Raw genomic sequence first — 15,221 nt, 5'->3', positions numbered from 1 at the left:
ACCCCCGAACCGGTCGCCTGGTCGCCAGTTGCTTTCCCCACTAGCCCCACCCAGTCACTCCTCACCTTCCGGGTGGCAGAGCACATTGTGTGGCACTTGTGCATGCGCATAGTCTGCTCTGCAGCTTCCCTGCCTAAGCTACCTTCCCATGCGGTGCCTGCCCTGCGCCCAACTGAGCTGCTTCCTCCTACCTACAGGTAAGCAAGCAAGTCGCGCTAGCCCCCACATCCTCGTCGCTTGCCGCAGCTCTCCCCACCATTCCTGCCAGGCTCACGTGGCTGGGTGAGCTGCCACGGCCCAGCTCAGCTCCATTCCTGGCCGCATTGCCTGTGGCCTAGCTTGCTGCACCCCCTCCCCCCCACATTCCCACTGGGCTTGCAACCTTACCTTCCTCCCATGGCTGGTGTTAGAAGGGAAGCAAGTCAGCACCCACAAGGAACCGCTTCCCAGTCCCAGCCATGTATTTTCATGCAATAGCTTTTCATTCCAAGCAGCCCGAGCTTGAAAATACATGGCTGGGGCCAAGGAGCGATTCCTCGTGGGCGCTGAAAGTACAGGCCTTCAACCTGGCTGTTTCTCTGTGCCAGGCTTTCTGGATGGGTCCCAAAGCACAGTGCTGCAAAAATATCTCTCTCCCAGAAAGACAGCAGGGGAGAGAAAACAGGTTCCGGAGAACACATGGAGGGCTCTATCATGTGCTGTGCAGGTCAGCAGCTGCTGCTTTTGTCCCCTGCTGCTGCTTGTCTGGAAGAGAAAGTCTTTCGAAGCACTGCGCTTTAGTCAGACTCATTTAAGTCCCATCCAGAAAACCTGCACTTTCCCAGGGCCCTGAGGGCCACCACCACCCTGCCTGCCGTCGCCTGGAGCTGTTGGACACACACACACACAAAAACACAAAAGGATGTCTCCTTCAAGAGGCTTCAGAGGCTGAGTGGTTTTTTTCCCCCTTTTCCCCCTCCTGCCACTGCCTCGAGGGCTTTGCGGCGCAGAAGCCTTTTCCTCCACAGGACTGGGGAGGGGAAAGAGAAAGCATCCCTGAGCGAACATGGTGTTTCGGCGAGGCTTTGCTGGACCTCTGTGGGGTAAGGGTAGCAGCAGCAGCCACCAAGGCAACGAGCGCTGTTTGTTGTTCCTCACTATGTTGTAAAAAGCAACCCTTTCCTCAAATAGGTAGCAGTCCAATGAAAATAAGAGTCATACCCAGCATCCAGCAGCAGAGATGGTCACTTCAGCATTTGTTAGAGGCTGGAGGCTCTTTATTTTCATTTGCTCCGTGTTCTTCCTTCATGCGAAAAAAAAGAGCCCAATCTGATCTGGAGCCAAATGTCATTAGAAGCAAAGCTGTCAGCCTGGAGTATTTCATTTAAGTCTTTAACTGGGTGATGAATTTTTTTTTAAATTTGCATTTATATCCCGCCCTTCTCCGAAGACTCAAGGCGGCTTACACTATGTTAAGCAATAGTCTTCATCCATTTGTATATTATATACAAAGTCAACTTTTATTGCCCCCAACAATCTGGGTCCTCATTTTACCTACCTTATAAAGGATGGAAGGCTGAGTCAACCTTGGGCCTGGTGGGACTTGAACCTGCAGTAATTGCAAGCAGCTGTGTTAATAACAGACTGTCTTAGCAGTCTGAGCCACCAGAATTGAACCTCCTCCCCTAAAACACTACACTACTACTACTATTACTACACTACTAACCAGAGCATATAAAACATTTGCTAGATTCTTGAATACAGCTTGCCTGTCTGGAACCCATACCTCATTTCAGACATTAATACAATTGAACGTGTTCAGAAATCTTTTACAAGAAGAGTTTTCTCCACTCCTCTGATTACAACAAAATACCTTATGCCACCAGACTTGAAATCCTGGGTTTAGAAAATTTAGAACTATGCCGCCTTCGACATGACCTGAGTTTAACTCATAGAATCATCTATTACAATGTCCTTCCTGTCGAAGACTACTTCAGCTTCAATTGCAACAATACACAAGCACACATAGATTTAAGCTTAATGTTAACCGCTCCAATCTTGATTGCAGAAAATATGACTTCAGTAACAGAGTTGTTAATACTTGGAATACACTACCAGACTCTGTGGTCTCTTCCCCCAATCCCCAAAGCTTTAACCAAAAACTGTCTACTATTGACCTCATCCCATTCCTAAGAGGTCTGTAAGGGGCGTGCATAAGACCACAAGCGTGCCTACCGTTCCTGTCCTAATATTTCCTTTCATTATATCCAATTAATATAGTTATTACATACTTATGCTTATATATATGCTTATATATTGTATACTTATTTCATGCTTATGCTTATATATATTCTGTTGTGACAAATAAATAAATAAATAAATAAAACAGATGCAACGTGGGTTGTTTGTGTGTTTTAGCAATGTGGATTGTTCCCCTAGGGCAGAGGTCTCCAACCTTGGCAACTTTAAGATTTGTGGACTTCAACTCCCAGAGTTCCTCAGCCAGATTTGCTTTGCTGGCTGAGGAACTCTGAGAGTTGAAGTCCACAAGTCTAAAAGTTGCTAAGGTTGGAGACTTCTGCCCTAGACCACTTTAGGAGCAAAGTGGTGAGTTTTGCTGGCATTTCAGGAGGAAGGGAGGGAGGGAGAGAGAGAGAAAACAGAGCGAGAGAAAGAAAGAAAAGGAAGGAAGGAAGGGGGGAGGGAGAGAGAGAGAAAGAAGTGGAAGGAAGGACCACAAACCCTGGCACTAAACGTGGCTTCAGAAGATGCTTTGAAACAGGACAGTAATCTACGGCTGGAAGGGACCTTAGGGGCCATCTAGTCCAACCCCCTGGTCCAGCAGGAAATCTTATATCTGGATTGTTTTGGTGCTTCTAACAGAGAGGAAAATTGCCAGAAAGGAAAAGGAGTTTACTAGGACAAGGCTGCCATGCAGAGGAAGGCGGAGATAGTTCTTGACTTACGGCCACAATTGAGCCCAAAATTTTGGTTGCTAATCAAGAGTGTGGTTAAGTGAGTTTCACCACATTTTACTCAATCCATGACATCTGGCTCTAACGATCATGTGCAAGCTAGGGAAAAATATTTGATGGTGTGTGTAATGTTCTAAATGTACAGAAGTTATAGTTAAATGTGTGGCAGAAAATGGACTCTGGGTGTGTTTTTCCAAATGTAGTAAGGGAGGTTGAATGTGTATATTTTAAAAGAGGTGTGTGTGTGTGTACATACACATACAGTATATATAGTAGATAATATATCTTTGTGTGTGCCTATATTCACACTATATTATGTAATATGTATGTACACATATGGCATATATACATAGGATTAAATAGTATATTTTGGATGTTCAGTAGTAGTAAATAAATAGGGAAATTGTATCTCATTAAGGCCTTTGAGGAGGAGAGGCCAGGCACCCTAACCCTAATCCTTGATGTGAGTGACGTCAAGTTGGCCATGCCCACCCAGTCACATGCCCACCAAGCAACGCCCACAGTCACATGCCCACCAAGCCATGCCCACCAAACAAGCCATGCTCACAGAACCGGTAGTAAAAAAATTTGGAACCCACCCCTGGGCCATGTCTATGCCAGAGTATCCCAAGCAGACTCCCTCCTCAGTAATTCTCCAGGTGTGGATGGACTTCTTAAAAGGCGTATGCGAAGATGTAAAGAAAGCCTTAGTAAAAGTGAGGGAGGGGCAAAAACAACAAGCAAATAAAGGAGAGCTCCTCAAAATAGTTCAAGGGGAGGAGTGTACTTGTCCACAAAATACCTGAGATTAGGACAACCTTGTAAAAAGTTGGGCCTCAAGTATATTGGTCCTTTTCCTAGTGTGAAAATCATCAATTCAGTCCCAATAGAACTACAGTTACCCAAGATATTAAGGAAAGTACATTCAGTATTCCATTGTAGCTTGCTAAAGCCAGCCAAAGGGTGTAAGTTGAGTCCAGTGGGGAAAGAACCCCTGGCTCTGATCATGGGGGAGAAGAATACTATGAAATAAAAAAGATATTAGATTCTAGATATTACAAAGAGAAATTTCAGTATTGCAGTGCAATGTAAAGGATATCCAAGGACAGAAACAGTATGGGTTAAAGCCAACATTAGGTCAGACCAACTAGTGAACAGGTACCATTTAAAATATCCTCAGTAATCTGGGGGAGATATAAAGAAGAAAGGCATGAACCTGTCGTGTCCCATCCCCACTCCGACGAACGAGTCAAGGAAGTCCGTAACAAACTTGACAACAAAGCTTCTGCAGCTTGCCAAGTTCCTTCGAGGTCTATCAGGGCAGGCAGGAGTCCAAGTTGTGACTTCAGCGATAGGGTCCGGTATCAGCAAACTAGATAAGACATTGCTTGACTCAAGGTTGGAATGCCAAAAGCAGGTCCTTTATATAGGCTGTGGGGTTTGGCTCCATGACTCAGCATTTATCCAGGCCTGCCCCACCCTTCCTTCTGCTGGCGTCACCTCTCAGATCTCCAGAAACGAGGGTCCACCTACTCTGAATTGTCTTCAGCTGGATCTGCTGTCAGCGTCTGGGAAAGGGAGGGGTCAGAGGGAGTAGGCCCAGGTAATTCCACCACCTGGCTGGCTTCCTGCTCTGAAGGCTGAGCCAAAGGAACACACGCTGTATGAGTGAGGTTTATTGGGCTTCTCCTTTCACTCCTTGAATCCTCTCTGGGCATGGGACCAGGGCCGGGGGCTGGAGTCATGACAGGCCCTTCATCTTCATTATCAGACTTGGAGTCTGATAAAAGGCCTGGTTGGAGACTGGAGGGGCCTGGCTGAGGAGAGGAGGGAGGGCAAGTCACAACAGAACCTATGATGGCAATATGTGTTTGCAGGTATCTCTTCTTTTCAGGGGGCCACCATGCCAAGATTGAATTTGCTTATGCTTTCTGTGAATACTATTACTTTTCAACTTGCCAAAGAACTGGGGGAAGGGAAGAGGAAAATGGAATGCAGAGGCTGCAGATTTCAACCATAAGAGTCCAGCCCCCACCAAAGTGTCAGCCAAGGCACTGGAAATTAAGGAAAGGGAAGAGTCGAAATACTATAAAATGTGGAACAAATTATATGATTGGCTAGAAAAAAGAAATCAAAATAATAAATCGGAATGTTAATCTAATTAGGTTAAAACTAGGAAGTGTAAATTACTGAATAGTGTTAACCGGATAATGAAGGTTCTGTAAATAGACACCAGTGTAAATATAAGCATGTAGATGAATGATTGAATAAGAACAGAGAATATATATGTCGATACAGTAAGCTGTAAAATAATATATGATGTAATGTTATGTTTAAAAAAAACAACAATAAAGTGTCAGCCAAGACATGAACTGTTCTCACTTCTGCAGATGTCGGCCAAGACACGAACTATTCTCAAAACAAAATGATTCATAACTGGACAATGTGACCTGTCCAGTGAGAATAAGGTAGGACTCTATTCTTTAACTATGCAATATTGCCTGGGAAAAGTTAGAGCTGGCTTTCTTCAGTGCCAAAATGATGTACTCATTCAAGTTTTGCTTTTTGGATTTCCAAGTTCCTGACAGCACCTATGTATGTAGGTGCTTTAGTTGGCCTTCTTTAGTTGGCCTGTTGACACAGATAAGGAATAATGGATGGAAACTAATCAAGGAAAGATTCAACCTAGAAATAAGGAGAAATTTTATGACAGTGAGAACAATCAACCAACGGAACAGCTTGCCTTCAGGAGTTGTGGAAAGCTTCATCACTGAAATCTTTCAAGAAGACTGGACAGCCATCAGAAATGGTATAGGGTCTCCTGCTTGAGCAGTAGTTGGACTAGATGACCTACAGGGTACTTTTCAACTCTGTTATTCTATTCTAAGTAGCAACAATATTTCATTCATAAAACCACAACTTCCCCATTCACCGAGAAAGCGCTATAGCAGCAATCCTCAAATAAACAACACAATAGAAACAAGCCAAAACCAATTAAATCAAACTAACAGGATTAAGCAAACACTTAAGATTAGCATCACCCTACCCTGGGGGGCCAGTCATGACCCCAGATGAGCACCAAATAGATTAAATGAGAAAAGACACTCCAAACTCAAGCCCTAAAATTGCAAAATGCCTGAAATGTATAAAAATCTGTCTACTTACCAAACCAGTTGGTCAGCTGCCCCAGATCCCATTTTGTATGGCAATCTCATCTTTAAAAGACCAATATTCCCTCACTATTGCTGCAACTGCCTCCTTCTCATCCGGCCATCCACTCATAACGATAGCCTTCAGTGCCTGTAAAGCTACATCAGTACTTGTTTGCTGCCTAAGCTGACATAGCTGCTGATTTGTTACATTAAGATAGTCTGCTTGATTAACTTCAGCGAAAAAAGTTACTGTTGCAACCAGCAGACCATCTGATGCTCATGTTCTCCTCCAAGTGTCACCTGATCTAAAATAGCCCTACTCAGGGTATCACTAATGTACATTTCACGTCCTGGCTTGCAGACAACATTAAGGGGGTAATTCTGCAAACTAAGCATCATGCTCTGCAACCGTTCGGGAGCGCACAAAAGGGACTTCTTGAATATGGCTATTAGCGGCTTGTGATCAGTTTTGGCTTTGATTGTATTCTTGCCATAAAGATAATGATGAAAACGCTGGCAGGCAAATACAATACTTAAGCATTCCTTTTCAATTTGAGCATAATTCAACTCGGCAGAAGAGAGCGCTGTGGACGCATATGCAACCAGCTGACCTTCTTGCAATAGGCAACATCCTAGGCCATTTTTGCTGGAGTCACTTTGGATGGTAACAGTCTTTGTAACATCATAATTGTCAGATCCCTAAAAGTGATACTGCCATTCAGTTGGGAGAAGGGGGGCTTGAATTCGAATTACTAGCATTGCCTGTGTCAACAAATATTTTACAACCTATATCCTGGCGCCAAAGCGCCCTGAGATCTCCTTGAAAATATTTGCAGATCCCTCGCATCCTGGACATAAACTGTTTCAACTCCTACCCTCAAAACGACGCTATAGAGCACTGCACACCAGAACAACTAGACACAAGAACAGTTTTTTCCCGAAGGCCATCACTCTGGTAAACAAATAATTCCCTCAACACTGTCAGACTATTTACTGAATCTGCACTACTATTAATCGTTTCATAGTTCCCATCACCAATCTCTTTCCACTTATGACTGTATGACTATAACTTGTTGCTGGCAATCCTTATGATTTATATTGATATATTGATCATCAATTGTGTTGTAAATGTTGTACCTTGATGAACGTATCTTTTCTTTTATGTACACTGAGAGCATATGCACCAAGACAAATTCCTTGTGTGTCCAATCACACTTGGCCAATAAAATTCTATTCTTAATGTTGAGGAATGTTTATGACAACCATGTGGACTTTTTTATTTTAAAGGGGAACGATGGGAATACATGCTTATCCAGTTCTCAGGGTATCAGCTGATAAAGAAAACATCTTCACATTTGTTTATTGGATAAAATCTGCATTCTGGCTTAAGGGAGGGGTCTCTACTGCTTTAATCCTACTTGTCTTGCCTAGAGGTATTCAGATGTTGTTTTGAATCCATTGCTGTCACTTCTGCTTAATAAAAGGTTCCTTTTGAAATACTACGTTTCAAGAGGTTTTACTTTCAGTAATATTTTAACACTGGAGCAATAGTGACCAGCATTTTATCTCCTGTACTGCCTGCTCATGCTTGGGAAGCCAATGCCAAACTACATATTTGTCCAGAAGGTGTCTCAGTGGCTGACTCACCTCCAATAGTTGCAGCAGAAATTTTGCTAAATAGGTAACAAATCTGATAAATCTCTGCATTGATTTAACATCAGCAGGCGGTGGCATCTCCACAATGGCTCTAATCTTATCTGGATCAGCTTTTAAACCTCGTGAGGACAAAAGATGCTCATGGAAGTGGACTTTGTGCACTTTAAATTGCAACTTCTTTACACAGGCTTAATCTCACCTGCCTGCACCAATCTAATAGTGCTATTAGCTTCTCATTATGATCATGCTCAGCATCTTCATCTGTTTCACCACAGCCAACTATAAGAATGTCATCAGCTATTAACTCAATCCCACTGAGCCCAGTCTGTAATTTGTATTGCTTTTGTTGATACACCTCTGGTGCTAACGAAACTCCAAAGGGTAATTTAAGCGATCTCTTTCTATCCCATGGGGTCCAGAATATAGTCATGTAGCTACTCATTTCATCCAGTTTGCACTGTAAGAAGGCATCACTAGCATCAACAAGCGTAAAAACCGGTGCTTTGGGTAGCTTGTGCAAAACATCATCAAGTGTTGGCATTAAATAGTGTGACCATTTCAGGGCCATATTTAGAAACTTGGTATCAATGCAAATTCTAATCTTCTCTGGTCTCCTAATAACAACCATGTTACTTATCCAGTCAGTGGGCTCGGTTACTGACGTAATATATCCTTCTGCCTCGTATTTATCCAATTGTGCTTTAACCTGCTGCTTAATAGCTATAGGCACATTGTGTGGTGCATTTTGTACTAGGGAAATAGTAGGATCAAGTTCAAAATGAGCCTCTCCTTGGACAGATACTATGGGACCTTCAAACACTTCCTGATATACTTGGAGGATTTGCTGTTTTGTCAATGGCCCCACCAGAGATTTAGGGGGGTAACTCACAACATTGTGTAGCTTGGCCAGAATTGTAAACTGCATCAACCCCAAGTGCTCACATGTTGATCCTGACAATAATGGTTTCTAATCAGCTTCCACAATCTCAAATTCAAGGTTATAAATATCCCCACATATGCTGCATTCTGTTTGAAATAGGCCCAGTGAGTTCATTAGTTCTCTTGAATTTAACTTCAATTTAGTACCGCTAGGCTGAAGAAGTATCTCGGGTGCCAGTTTCATTTTGTCCTTTAGACTCATAACATCACAGGCTGCACCTGAGTCCAGCTGGCAGGATTGAATTATGTTGTTAATCCTGAGATTCACAAACCATTTTTTGCCCTTGGAGTGTATTGCGCCGATACATTCTTTCCTATAAATCACATCAGTGATAAACAAGGATGCATTCTCCAAGTCTGACATTTTCTCAATTGTATGCAGCTTCCTCACTTCCCTTTTCTGTGCCTGACACACTCCTGCAAAGCTCTGCAGATTTTCCCATATGCAGGGCACTGCTTTCTCTCTTGTATATGCACACTGCCGCAATATTTGTATGCTACTTGATTGTTTACAGATGAACTATAAAACTGCCTTTTATGCTAGTACTTGTGTTGATAATTCATCATACTTGGCTGTTGTTTAGAGACTTTATTAATACAATTCTTACCCCGCTCTAGAACTTTTAGCCATTTGTCAGTAAGTTCTATAGTCCGACACATCTCAATTGCTGCTTGTAGGCTTAAATTATGCTCTCTCAAGAGAAGGCAATGAGTGCTTTCACTAGTAACACCCAAAACTATTTTGTCTCGAATGAGTTCATCCCTTAAGAGGCCATAGTGACAACTGGCTGCTTTTTCCTTTAAGCATGTGACAAAGCTATCATTTCACCTTCTTCTTGCTGGCAGCTGCCAAATATTTATCTTTCAAAAATAACATTTTTGAGAGGTCTGGAATAAGTCTCTAAAGCGTCCAGAATAATTTTGGTATCTCTTTCTTGCTCCACAGAAAGGGTCAAATTGTGTCTGTAGATGTGGAGGATTCACTGCCCATCAATCTCCTTAATATGGCAGCTTGAACTGCTGCCAACTTATCCAAGCCTGTAGCTAAGGTGTAGTCATTGAACTCTGGCCTGAACTTATTCCAATTGCTGCCGCAGTCTCCACTCACCCTCATGGCCTCAGGCAGAGGTATTGACAGGGTTCCAGAAAAACCTCTTCTGCATAAAAAAACCTCTGAAGCCATTGTCTATCAAAGTTCTTTACTAGCATAAGGAAACTGGCACACGATGAGTGAAATTCCAAAACTGAAACTTCTGGATTCTTTTCCCAGTTATACAAACCCCAAGAGTCCCACTCCCCTAACTCCTTTGCCGGTCACATGGTCCAACATTCTTCCACTTTATTCGACCTCTTCTTGCCACTCCTTCTGCAGATGTGAACACAATCCGACCTTGACCGCTTGAAGAATGTTACCATACCCCTCAACTCCCCCTTCTTCCCCTCAGAGGAGAAATGTACCAGCATCTGGAAACCTATGGCCTAGTATGGTTTCCAGGCCTGACAGGCGTCCCCCCCTTGCAAAAGAAGCTATATCCTAGAAAAGAAAACAAAGAATTAATAAAGAAGAGTGTCGGTGGTCCGCACTTCCCTTCTACCCCCCCCTCTCCACCCCAAGAGGTTTTTTAGGTTTGTCAGGGAAAGTGTGGTGAAATTGTTTAATCAAATTGTCAGCATTTACTTTCCAATTTTTGACCCAAGTAGATTCTGATAAAGGATATCCCTTCCAGTGGACTAAATATTGTAATTGACCTCTGTATAGTCTAGAGTCAAGGATTTTCTTGATCTCATAGTGGGCTTCACCTTGGATTATAAAGGGGGGGGGAGGTAGAGGTCTCAGTCCAGATTGCCTAGCAGGTTTTAATAAGCTACTATGGAATACGGGGTGTATTTTCCCCAAAATTCGAGGTAGTTTGAGTTGGACGGTAACGGGATTAATAATCTTTACAATGGGGAAAGGGCCAAAAAATTTTGGACCAAATTTTTTGCTTGGTATTCTCAACCTCAGATATTTAGTAGATAAAAAAACTTTATCCCCAATGCGAAAAGGGGGTTGAAGGGAACAGTGTTTGTCAGCTTGGGTTTTATATTTTTGAGCTGTTACAGCTAAGGCCTTTTTTGTATTTTCCCACTCTTTTTTCAACGAATTCATCCAGTCCGTTAGGGGGTTGCACAGGGAGTTCAGGCATTGGAACGAAATCCATGCCGGTGGTTATCTGAAAAGGAGTTAACTCCGTGCTGCTGTGTGCAGCATTATTATATGCAACCTCTGCAAATGCCAACAAATCCGACCAGTTCTCTTGTTGGTAATTTACATAACACCGTATGTATTGTTCCACCATTGAGTTCAATTTCTCAGCCGCACCATTGGTCTCAGGATGGAACCCAGAACTAAGTCTTTGAGATGACCCAATGAACCGTAGGAACTCCCTCCAGAACTTGGCCGTGAATTGAACACCCCTGTCAGATATTATCCTTTTAGGAACCCCATGTAGTCTGTAGATGTGTCTCACGAAGAGCTTTGCTAATTTTCTTGCCACTGCAATCCGCTGCATGCGGTGAAGTGGGCCTGTTTAGAGAACAAATCCACCACAGTCCATATCACCGTATTTCCCCCACTAGGTGGAAGTTCAACAATGAAATCCATGGCAATCTCCTCCCAGGGTCTCGTGGGTTCAGCCACGGTTTGTAGGAGTCCAGGGGGTTTCCCTGGTCTGGATTTCACACAGGTGGCACAGCTCCACACATAGTCTTTGACATCTGATTTCATTTTTGGCCACCAGAATTGCCTTTTAGCCAAGTGGAGAGTTTTCAAAACCCGAAGTGACCACCTAGGCGAGAGTCATGGCTTCTCTGTAGTATAGCCAGCCGCATAACGACGGGTACATAGAATAGAATAGAATAGAATATTTTTATTTATAGACCGCCCTTCTCCCGAAGGACTCAGGGCGGTGTACAGCCAAGAATAAAATACAGAAAGAAAACAACAATACAAAACTAAAAACAACCCTTAAAAAACCTATTTGATATGGCTACTTATAGATAAAATATTACCCTCTAACATTTACAAAAAATTTAAAACCCATAAAATCAATTTGATAATTTAAAATTTAAGCGAGTCCAGCAAGACGAAATAAGTAGGTTTTAAGTTCGTGGCGGAAGGTCATAAATCTTGGTTCCCTTCCAGGGTAGTCCATCCCTTAAGGTGAGGTCCGGCAAGTTTTCTTTAAACCAAGCATCGTCAGCGAGTGCTGATTTTAATTCCGCTAGTAGTTTATTTGGTGCGGTGTTAGCACCACGGCGTGATCACAGTCGAGTAAGTGCTTGGCTGGCTGGTTCGCTATCGGGAATCATTGCATGTACTACCTGTTCGCATTGGCTGTCAAATTGTGGTTTCCTAGATACAAACCCCAAGAGTCCCACCCCCTAACCCCTTTGCTGGTCACATGGTCCAACATTCTTCCACTTTATTCGAAACCTCTTCTTGCCACTCCTTCTGCAGATGTGAACACAATCCGACCTTGACCGCTTGAAGAATGTTACCATACCCCTCAACTCCCCCTTCTTCCCCTCAGAGGAGAAATGTACCAGCGTCTGGAAACCTATGGCCTAGTATGGTTTCCAGGCCTGACAGGTATACTGTTAGCAGCTGCCATGCTTCCACTGCTTAGCTTTTGGGAGTATGCTTCAAATATATCAGGAAGACATGGATTCAGACTTCTGACACCATGTTTCAAGTAATTTAATCATAAGAAAGGTGCCCAACAAGCCATCATTACAGATATATATTGGTTACAGATAACCGGTTACAGATAACCGGAAATATCTCACAGGAGCAGCTGAAGGCAGCTCCTTGAGAGTCAGGGAATACATCTCAAACTAATCCTGCCAAGATTGCAGACATAACCACTGTAACAAATTATGTAAAGAGTGCACTTCACCCAGAGATGAGGCAGGAGAAACAATTTAGCCAGAACTTAGTTCTTTTGAATACAAAGTCTTGAAAAGTTTTTTTTTTTCAAGATGGCAGGTATGACATAGTTGCCATTACAGAAACCTAGTGGGATGAAACCCATGACTAGAATGTATTGATGGATCGGTATAAATTGTTTAAAAGAAACAGATCTACAAAAAGAGGAGGTGGAATTGTACTATATGTAAGAGGTCACAATAGATCTACACATAATCTTTATTTTATTTTTATTTATTTATTTATTTTGTCACAACAGTATATATAAGCATAAGCTTGAAAATAACTATATAATATATAAGCATATATATGAGCATAAGTATGTAATAACTATATTAATTGGATATAATGAAAGGAAACAATAGGACAGGAATGGTAGGCACGTTTGTGCTTTTATGCACGCCCCTTATAGACCTCCTTAGGAATGGGGTGAAGTCAATAGTAGAGAGTTTTTGGTTAAAGTTTTGAGAAGAGACCACAGAGTCAGGTAGTGTGTTCCAAGTATTAATAACTCTATTACAGAAGTCATATTTTCTGCAATCAAGATTGTAGTGGTTAACATTGAGTTTAAATCTATTGTTTGCTCTTGTATTGTTGTGATTGAAGCTGAAGTAGTCTCCCACAGGAAGGACATTGCAATAGATGATTCTATGAGTTAAACACAAGTCCTGTCGAAGGCGGCAGAGTTCTAAGTTTTCTAAATCCAAGATTTCAAGTCTGGTGGCATAAGGTATTTTGTTGTATTCGGAGGAGTGGAGAACTCTTCTTGTAAAATATTTCTGGACATATTCAATTGTATTGATGTCTGAAATGTGGTATGGGTTCCAGACAGGCGAGCTGTATTCAAGAATTGGTCTAGCAAATGTTTTATAAGCTCTAGTTAGCAGTGTAGTGTTTCTGGAGAAGAAGCTACATAAGATTAGGTTTACAACTCTTAAAGTCTTTTTTGCGATGTAGTTGCAGTGGGCTTTGGCACCTGGATATGAAAACTCCAGGGTCTTTAACAGGGTGGGGGTCATCTGTAAGGTAATGTCCATCGAGTTTGTATTTAGTGTTTAGATTCTTTTTTCCAATGTGTAAGACAGAGCATTTGCTGGTTGAGATTTGGAGTTGCCAAGTTTTTGACCATTCTGACACAAAGTCAAGGTCTTTTTGAAGGGTAGCTGTATTGTTGGTACTGTTAAATAGTTTGACATCGTCAGCGAAGAGAACACAATTACTTTTAATATGGTCACAGAGATCATTAATGTATAATATGAAGAGTGTTGGTCCAAGAACACTGCCTTGGGGAACGCCGCTATTGACAGGAACAGGATTTGATATGGTACTGCCTATTTTGACCACTTGTTGTCTGTTTGACAGAAACGTGGTTATCCAATTGTGGAGGGGTCCAGAATGTATATGGGTCAATATAAAAGGGGAAAAAAGTGACATTGCCATAAGTGTAAAGGTCTGCAGAGATTCTTAGTCATCCAGGTCATGGCTGTCCCAAAAGTGCTTTTTCAGGAGGCAAATGGACTTTTTTGTTTTTTCTTTGAAGATGTTGCACTTCTCATCCAAGGAGCTTCTTCAGCTCTGACAGGATAGTTGGGAAATGGAAGGATTATATTTCTTGCAGACACCTGGTTATTTGCATCCTTTTAGAGGTCGTTGAAGCACTTGGAGGTTTATCTGTGTGCTCAGGGTCATCAGAGTAGTGCTCCTAATTACTGTGGTCTGCAGTTTTTTCTCTGGAAATCCATTCTTACTCCCACACCACGCAAAAGGTGTTCATCCCAGATTGTTTAGCTAAAAGTCTGTAGAGATTTTCAGTCAACCATGTCCCAAAAGTGCTTTTTCAGAAGGCAACTGAACTTTTTTGGGGTTTTTTTGAAGACATTTCACTTCTCATCCAAGAAGCAACAGTCCAGAAAATTTGAGACAACCAATTCCAATTTGGGTGTCAACTTTGAACCGAACCTGGCAGCATCCATCTTTCTGTTCCTCAGTTGCCACACAGAGAGGAAAGTGGGGAAGGAGGTTGGCATGCATTACTAGACACATCAAAGAGCTTTCTTGTGAGAACCAAGGTAATATCTACTGGGAACAGATAAGGTTCGGGGTGCCTGAAGAACTCGCCAATTAACCCAATTGGCCAACGTGACCTGTGACACTTGGGGATGGGGTTATTTCCTAGTTTAATTATACTGTAACCGCAGGAAACATTTAGATTTGGTTTTCCATTGAAGCTGTGCTGATATGATGTACTTATTAAAGAAGACATTTGAGAAGGAGTCAAGTCTCAGAATTCTGATTTGCTTGGGTTTGTTAGTCGAAGCCTTGTCATTAGGATGAACACCCTTTGAATGGTGTGGGAACAGGAATGGATTTCCAGAGAAAAAAAACTGCAGACTACAGGAACCAGGAGCATTACTCAGGTGACCCTGAGGACATAAACCTTCAAGTGCTTCAACAACCCTCTAAAAGGATGCAAATGACCAGTTGTCTGCAAGGAATATAAATTCTTCCACTCCCCACTATCCTGTCAGAGCATAAGAAGCTTCTCAGATGAGA

This window comes from Ahaetulla prasina, chromosome 8, assembly GCF_028640845.1.
Source record: "Ahaetulla prasina isolate Xishuangbanna chromosome 8, ASM2864084v1, whole genome shotgun sequence".
NCBI lineage: Eukaryota > Metazoa > Chordata > Lepidosauria > Squamata > Colubridae > Ahaetulla > Ahaetulla prasina.
This window is presented reverse-complemented; position numbering follows the sequence as displayed.